This window comes from Tupaia chinensis, unplaced genomic scaffold (assembly GCF_000334495.1).
Source record: "Tupaia chinensis unplaced genomic scaffold, TupChi_1.0 Scaffold141611_1, whole genome shotgun sequence".
In the NCBI taxonomy this organism is placed as follows: domain Eukaryota; kingdom Metazoa; phylum Chordata; class Mammalia; order Scandentia; family Tupaiidae; genus Tupaia; species Tupaia belangeri.
The window spans coordinates 474-8,914 of record NW_006201470.1 but is presented as its reverse complement, the minus strand read 5'-3'; the positions used below and the strand labels follow the sequence as shown (position 1 = coordinate 8,914).

Below are 8,441 nucleotides of genomic sequence, written 5' to 3'. Positions count from 1 at the left end.
GCACTACTGGGTATTGGATGCTGAACATCTGCATAGTGATATCTGGTAGTGACCTGCAGCCTGAAGGCTACCAGAGACGGTAAGTAAGGATTGTGGTGGGTTTTGGTTTAACGTTGTGATATGATTAGGATTACACTTAGGAGTTAAGAGTTAGGGGTGGGGTTTGATGTGTGGAATTATGGTGTGTGGTTGGCATTAGAGATTTCAAGTAAGATTTTAGGATTAGGTGATTAGAGGATTGGGATGGAAGGCTCTGGGTTTACAGGCAGACCTGAGGGGAGCTGTGGTATGCACACTGGTCAAGACTGGCACAACACCCTAGCTATGTAGGCAGTGGAGGTCAGTCCCATCAGCGTGGCGTGGGCCAGAAGGCTCCAGGTCTCAAGTCATACCTGGTGGGAACTGAGGTGCACAACACAGTGAAGTCTGGTAAGACTCACTGCCTCTGTTGCTGGCAGTGGTCAGGTAATAGCAGCCTGGTTTGGGGTGGAAAGACCTGGGTGATTAGGCAGACCTGGGTGTCGCTGGGTGGCACACTCTAGTCAAGGGCATTGTAATACCCTGACTCTTTCTGCATCAGAGATCTGATTGTATCAGCCTGATGTGAAGTGGAAGGCTTTGGATCCTGAGGCAGACCTGAGGCGAGTTAGTGTATATACCCAGATCCAGGCCACCACATTCTATCTAGCTCTTTTGGGGATAGAGGTAGATTTAAAGAAGCCTGACCTGGACTGGTTGGCTCTGGGTTTTGAGGCATACCTTGAGAGAAGTGTAGCACAAATCTTCTTCAAGCTCAGTACAACAACCCAGTTTTGTTGGTATCAGACGTTGAGGCAAAGCACCAATTATGAGCTGGAATATTCTGGGTCCTAAAGTGGACCTAAGGGAAACAGGTGTGGGCCCTAGTCATGGCCAGCATGACACCTGTGCTTGGTATGTGGTGGAATTCAGGGTGAAGCAACCCACTGTGTGCTGAAAGACCTCATTTGTATATAGGTATACCTCGGGGGGTCGCTGCTGTGCCCAATGCATTCTTTAGTCAAGGCTAGCTCTGTACTCTGTTTTTATTGGCAGCAGGGCCAGAGTGATGAGAATGAGAAAGGAATGCCTTATCTCTAAAAACACAATATTACTGAATAAGTATTCACTCGAAAATTCCTAAGTATATAATCAGTCATTAATTCATTCAGTCTTGTGTCTTTTCAGCAGTGTCTTCATTCCATATTCTTCTCATCTAGAGTCCTTTCTTTTGTCCAGTGATGTGGCTTTACAGATATGTCCATAATGAGCTCAAGACAACATACCCAGAGCACCCATTGTAGTTCTTCCGTAGGTTTCAAGTATTGATCTGGCTATGGATAGCTCACCAAATCTGGACTCTGTAGTCAATCGCACAGGATGTCTGGGAGGGCTTTTATTTGGTTGTTAACATGATCGTTATGCACCACCCCCTATGGTCATCAGGGGGCAGGTAGGCCACATCTAACCAGTCATGTTGTCCTGCCTTTGCGTAAGAGACAGCATGGAGAGATCTGGCTCAGCTAACTAGAGAACATTTCCTGCTCTTCCCCTGAAGACAGCAGTGTGGGTTGACCCCCTTACAACTTGTGAAAACCCACATTGGTCTTCCTCCCAGCAGGCACCTCAGTAAATGCAAGAGCTTCTCCTCAGTGCCCACCAGAGACTAAGGCTAAGTGTTGGGTGACTGGCCATATCCCCAGTGATTACCTATGTGTCCTAATATAGTGCTGATATGAGGTCTGTTAGATGTGGTAGGTAAAGTTTGGGATTGTGTTTTGAAATTATGGTTCTTTTAAGTGGTACGGTGATGTTTGGTGATGGGATTTGGAATTAAGGGTTGGGTTTTAATGCTTAGAGTTTAGAGGGTAAGGCTGGAAGGTGCTATGTCCCGAGGGGAATCTAGGGGGAGGTAAAGTATATGCCCTCAGTGAAAGGCTGGCTAGACACCAGTGGTGCTCCATCATGGTAGAGGTTGTGTTGAAGTGCTCTAGCATGGGCTTGAAGGGTCTGTGTCATGAGTCAGACTGGGGGGAGAGTGGTTGTGACACCTCACTTTATTCAGTGGCAGAGTTTGGGTTGAAGCTGACTGGTGTGGGCTTTAAGTCTCTGGATCAGCAGACACATCTGGGGGAAGCTGCAGTGCATAACCTAATCAAGGCTGGCGTGATGCCCTGACTCTTATCAATTGCATTGGTCAGGGCAAGGCAACCTGGCAGTGGCTAGAAGAATTCAGGTCTCAAGGAGGACCTCGAAAAATCCAGAGTATATGCCTCAGTTAAAACTGGCAGGTCATCCCAGCTGCATTTGTGGACGCTGTTGAGTCAAGGCATCCCTGCAGTTGCTGGAAGGCTTCAGGTTGAGGAAGATTTGGGGTAACAGAATCTGGTCAAGGCTGATGTCCAAGTCCTGTTTTGTTCCCGGCATTGACTGGATCAAGGTGGTTCAGTGGTGGCTGAAGGGCTCCAAGTCACAAGGAGTACCAGGGGAAGCTGGACAAGACTGGCATGTCACTTGGGCTTTGTCAGGGACTTTGGACAAGGCAAGTGACCTAGTCGCGGCTGGAAGGATCAATGTCCTGATATAGTCTTGGGGGAGCTGGGGTACATGCCTCCATCCAGGCTTGCATGACAGCCTGGATCCATCGATAGCATTTAGAGAGAATCGGACTGACAGTGACTAGAAGGCTCCAGGTCCAAGGAGGGACCTGGGGGGGTTCCAAGGGGTATGCCTATGTCAAGAGCTGTGTGACACTCCAGTTTCATCAGTGGCATTGTTTGGGATGATGCAGCCTGATTATGGCTGGAAGGCTTTGGATTATGGGAAGGACCTTGTGGGAGGTGGTGTGGTGTTACCTGGTCAAGACTGTCAGAACATCCTGATTCTGTCAGGAGCATTGGTTGGAACAAGGTGGCCCGGTGGTGAGGGGAAGGGTGAACTGGATTTCATGCCTACATCAAGACTAGCATGACACTCTACCTCTGCTCGCCTTGCTACTAAGGGCAAGGTGGCCTGGTAGTGTCTGGAAACCTCTGGGTCCCGGGGAGGACCGACCTGGGTGGTCGAGGTGTGTGTCATGGTCTATGCTGGGATTATACAAAAACTTCTTTGACAGCGTTGTTTGTGGTGAAATGGCCCAGCTGGAAGGTTTTGGGTCCTGGGAAGGACCTGACAGGAGCCAGGGTGCAGGCTTTGCAGCATGCTTTGTCAAGGCCATCATGACACCCTAGCTCTGTCAGTTTCACAGGTTGAGTTGAAGAGGTGTGAGGTGGAATGATCTAATTTCCAAGGTGGGCTGAGAGGAAGATTGGGCATGTACCCCCGTCAAGGCCAGTTTTGCACTTCATCTCTGTCAGTGACAGGACTAGGCTTTTTAAAAGGATTGCCTTAATCTCCAAAACAGAATGTTATTGTTTAAGGAATTTTTCACTCTATTTTCCAACATCAGTAATTATTCATGAATCCCTTCAGTCACATATAATCATTGCTGCTGTTGATTGACCTTGTTTATCAGTGTTCTGAATCTACTTTCTTAGGCAGAGACTTATCCAGTAATGTGACTTTACAGTGATTTCAATAATGACCTTAGGTATCATAACTAGGACACCCATTATAGTTGTTTGCTAGGTTATCTGGTTATAGACAATTCACCCAATCTGAACCCTAAATTCGATCCCACCCAATAGTTGGGAGCAAGTTTTTCACTCTGCTAATGTTACTTTGTCTTGCACCACCTCCTATGGTCAGCAGACTGGGCTCAAACTCAGATAAGTACACATCTTGTCCTGCATCAACCCAGATAGCCAGCAGGGGGAACTTTGCATCAGCTAACCAGATGCTTGTCTTTTCCATCCCTGATGAGAGCAGTGTGGGTGGATCCTGTTTTCATACAAATGAAAATTTTTGTTTTTAATTTCTCCCAGTACGCATCTCAGCCACCACAAGGAGTTTCTCTTCATTGTGCACCAGGAATGTCTGATGGCCATTGCATACTTTCCTCTCCCACAGTGAGTATCCCATTTATTCTTCAACATGGTGCTTAGGCACAATCTGAGGGTAACCAGACATGGTACATAGGGGTTGTGTTTGGGTTATGGGGTTACGGACAGTTTAATGTTATGGTTATGGTTATGGGCTAGTAGTTAGGGATTGGAGTTTGAGTTTAGGAATTATGGTTTGTGTTTTGGCATTGGCATTTGCTGTAAGTTATTTATTTTAGACTATTAGTGGATCATGGTGGAAGGCTCCAAGTATACATGCAGACCTGAGGAGAACCTTTGATACACTCAGTGGTCAAGATTACCATAATATTCTGGCTCTGTAGGTAGTGCAGGTCACTCACAATGGCCCAGTATGGCCTGGAAGACTCCAGGTCCCATGTAGTATCTGGGGAGAGCTGGCGTGCACACCATAGTGAAGTCTGGTATGACTCCTTGGTTCTGATGCTGGCAATGATTGGGTCAGTTCAGCTGAGTGTAGGCGAGAAAGCTCTGGGTGATGAGTCAGACTTGGTTGGATATGGGTTGCACACTTGGGTAAATGTTGGTGTGGCACTCTGACTTTTTTGGAGCAGAGATTGGGTTGATGCAGTCTGACTACAAATTACAAACAGGAAGGCTCTGTTCCTGAGGTAAACCTGGGGAGAGCTAGTATGCATGACCCAGTCACGGAGAACACCATACTACAGGTTATTTAGTGGTAGAGTTAGGTTCCAGAAGCCTGGCATCGACCGGATGGCTCTGGGAGATCCCCTGAGGCAGGGGTCTTCGATGTACTCCCTGGTTAAAGCTGTACAATGTTTGGTTTTGTCAGTTGTAGAAGTCTGGCCAAAGGTCCAAGTAATAGCTAGGGGATTCTGGGTCCAAAGCTGTCCCTACGGGAAGCTGGAGTGCAGGCTCTATTTAAAGCCAGCATGATATCCTAGCGACGTATGAGTTGGAAATCAGGCAAAAGTAAGGGTGTGGGCTGGAAGAGCTCAAGTATTGATGTATACCTGGGGGACGTGCAGTGCTTTATGCAGTCCCGTCCGGCTCTGCATTCTAGCTCCATTATCAGCAGGGTTGGGTGGATGGGGATAGGAATGGGTGCTTTAATTCCAAAAACACAATGATACTGAGTAATTATTCACTCAAAAAATCCATAAGTGGATAATCAGTCCTGAACTCATTCAGCACCATGTAATCACCGTGAGTACTGCTTGACTTTGTTTAGCTGTGTTTTCAGTCCATCTTCTCAATTCGAGTCCTGGAGACCCTTACTTAGTCCAGTGATGTGAGTTATTAATAACCTCAGAAAACAGACATAGAACATCTATCATAATTCTCTGTAGGTCTCAAGAGTTGATCTGGTTATAAACAAATCATCACATCTGAACCCTGAAGTCAGCTGATCCCACAAGACACCCAGGTGATTTTTTGTTGGTTTGTTTGTTTCGTTATTTTTTGCTGTTAATGTGACTATGTTTTGTACCACTTGTCATGGTCAGCATGGGCATCTAGGCCACATCTAACCAGTCACATTGTCCTGCACTGCCCCCAAGAGCCAGCAGAGACAGCTCTTGCTCAGGGCCTTTCCTGCCCTGCCTCTGAGAACAGCAATGTGTGTGGACCCCCTTACAAGTTGTGAAAACTCACATTGATAATTTTTTCCCAGTAGGCACCTCAGCGAACACATTATCAGCGAACACATTTTCTTCTTCCAGAGAGCATTGCTGGGCATCAGGTGGCTTCCCCCATCTGGCAGTACCCATGTGTGCCCCAACCTAGTGTTGATCCACATCCTGTGGAATGCTATATGTCATCGGTAAAGGTTGGCATTGTTGTATGGAGGTATGGTTAGGACTAGAGGTAGGGTTATGCTTACAGGTGTTTGAAGTTTGGTGATGCAGTTAGAAGTTACTGGTTAGATTTTATTGTTTTGTGGTTAGAGGATTAGGCTGGTAGTCTGCTTTTGAGGTGAACCTGGGGTGACCTGGAGTGCATGCCTCAGTCAGTGCCAGCTTGACTCGAAGTTTTCATTACGGTGGAGATTGTGTTAAAGTGGGCCAGGGTGTGCTGGCTGTGGGTCATGAGGTGGACTTGGGCAGAGTTTGAGTGCATGACCTGGTTAAGGTCATTGAGACATCACAGTTCCTTCAACAGCATAGGTTTAGTCAAAGCAGTTCAGTATTGGAAGCCTTGGGATTTATAGGTACACTTGGGGGAAGCTGCTGTTCTCACCCCAGTCAAGGCTGGCATGATACTCTTGCTGTGTTAGCAGCACTGGACAGGGAAAGTTGGCTGGATGGTGGCCGGTGATCTTTAGGTCATGAGGAGGACCTGGAAAAATCCATTTTTGCCTTGATCAATCCCAGCATGACAGCCCGGCTCCATCAGTGTTGGTCTGGTTGAGGTATCCCTGTGGTTGCTTGAAGGCTTTAGATCTAGAGCAGGATCTAGGGTAGCTGTGATGAACTCACTGGTTAAGACCTGTGTACCATCCTTGGTCTGTCAGTGGCTTTGGTTGCATTCAGGCAGCCTGGCAGCAGCCATATGCTGTGGGACAAGAAGAGAAATTGGGGGAGCTGAGGCTTGTGCTGTGGTCAAGAGCAGTGTAATACCCTTGCTCTGTTGGCTACCCTGGTGAGGGTGAGGTGGTCCACCATTGGCTGAAGGGCTCTGTTTATAGAGGAGGACCTTGGAGGAGCTAGGGCGAATACCTTGGTAAGTAGAGGCATGACACCCATGTGATGTAGATGGCTTTGGAAAGGGTGGAATTACCTTGTGGCTGTAAGGCTCAGGGTCCGGAAAATGTTTGGGGGGTCTAGAGTGCATGCCTCAGTAAAGACTGGCACAGCACCTCAGCTCCTTACACAACATTGGTTTAAATTTGCCTGGAGGTGGATGGAAGGTGTTAGGTCTTGTGAAGGACCTAGGGTGAGCCTGGACAAGCCCCGGGCATTATCAGTGTGACACTCCAGCTTTGTTGATGGCTTCAGTTGAGGTCAGGCTGGGTTGTGGTTGCTGGATTGCTGGAGATGGAAGGTAAATGTATTAATTGGGTTATGAAGATAAGATTGTGTTAGTGTTAAGATTATGTTCATGGTCTAGGATTTAGAAAATGTGGATGTAGTTCAGTTTACGGTTGAGTTTGAGATCTGGTGCAGAATCAGGGTCAGCATCCTGAGAAGGACCTGGGTCGAAATAAGGGCCATGCCCTGGTCAAACCAGTGTGACAACCTGGCTCTGTGGTATTTGTTGGGGGTATGTGGTTGGAAGGCTTTGGTTCCTGGTGGTACCAGGGGCAGGTGGTGTTATTTCCTAGGTCAACACTGGCATGATCTCCTGGGTTTGTGAATGAGAGTTGTTAGGGTGAGGGGACCGTAGTGGCTAGATGGGGTTCTGGTCCCAGGGAGGATCTGGGGAGAGCCAGCATGTGTGCTCTTGACAAGAATAGCGAAACAGCCCAGCCTCATTAGCAGCCTTGTTCAGGCAAGGAGACCTAACTCCAGATCCCAAAGAAAACTTGAAGAGGCAGGAGTGCATACCCTGGTCAAAACTGGTGTGACACTGCATTTTCTCAGTGCTTTTGGTCAGGGTGATTCAGCCTGACAGTGGCTTGAAGGCTCTGTATCCTGGGTAGCATCTAGGGGCAGATGGGGTGCATGTCCCTGTCAAGACCAGCTCAATACCCTGGCTTTTTTGGAGGTATTGGTTGTAGAGAGGCATTCTGGTGGGAGTTGGAATATTCCAGGTTATGGTGGGGACATAGACTGAGACAAGGGTGCTTTCCCTAGAGATAACTGGCATAACACTGCAGTTCAATTATTGGTGTTGGTTGGGTCAAAATAGCCCTGTGGTGGCTGGAAGGTACCATGTCCTCGTGAGGACTGGGTTGAACCATGGTGTATGCCCTAGACGAGACTGGTGTGACACTCCAGCTCTGTTGGTAATGTTGGTGAGTGTGAGGTAACCTATAGCGCGGCTGGAAGTCTTTGGGTTTTGAAAGGACTTGGTATTTGTGTGTGTGTATGTTGAGGGGCTGGTATACTCTCTGGTCAAGGTCAGTGTGGTGCTCCAACTTTGTTGGCAGTGTTTATGGTGAGGTGGTCTGGCAGTGACTGTTAGGCTTTGGGTCCTGGCGAGTAACTGGTGGTATCTAGGGCTCATGCCTTGGCAAGGCCAGTGCAAAACTTTGGCATAATTTCTGACAGAGGTCAGTTTGAAGCAGCCTGGCATGGATTTGAATGCTCTTGGTCCTAAGGAGGACTGTGAGAAAACTCATATATGCACCTGTGAATGCCCGGCTTGCAATCCATCTCCGTTGGTGGCTGTACCAGTGGCTTAGAAAGGAGTGCCTTAGAAATGACAACACTGTTAGTGAGCAATGACATTTGCAGTCAAATTCCCTCATTTGATAATGACTCATGAATGCATTTTTATCCT

At 47.7% G+C, this 8,441-nt stretch overlaps 1 long non-coding RNA gene across 1 annotated transcript; it reads left to right on the top strand.

Moving 5' to 3' along the window:
• On the top strand, window positions 1–5,456 carry LOC102483613 (uncharacterized). Its single transcript, XR_336697.3, has 3 exons — window positions 1–79; window positions 3,942–4,025; window positions 5,348–5,456. It is a non-coding gene; the product is annotated as an uncharacterized LOC102483613 (long non-coding RNA).
• The last annotated feature ends 2,985 nt before the right edge of the window (window positions 5,457–8,441 follow it).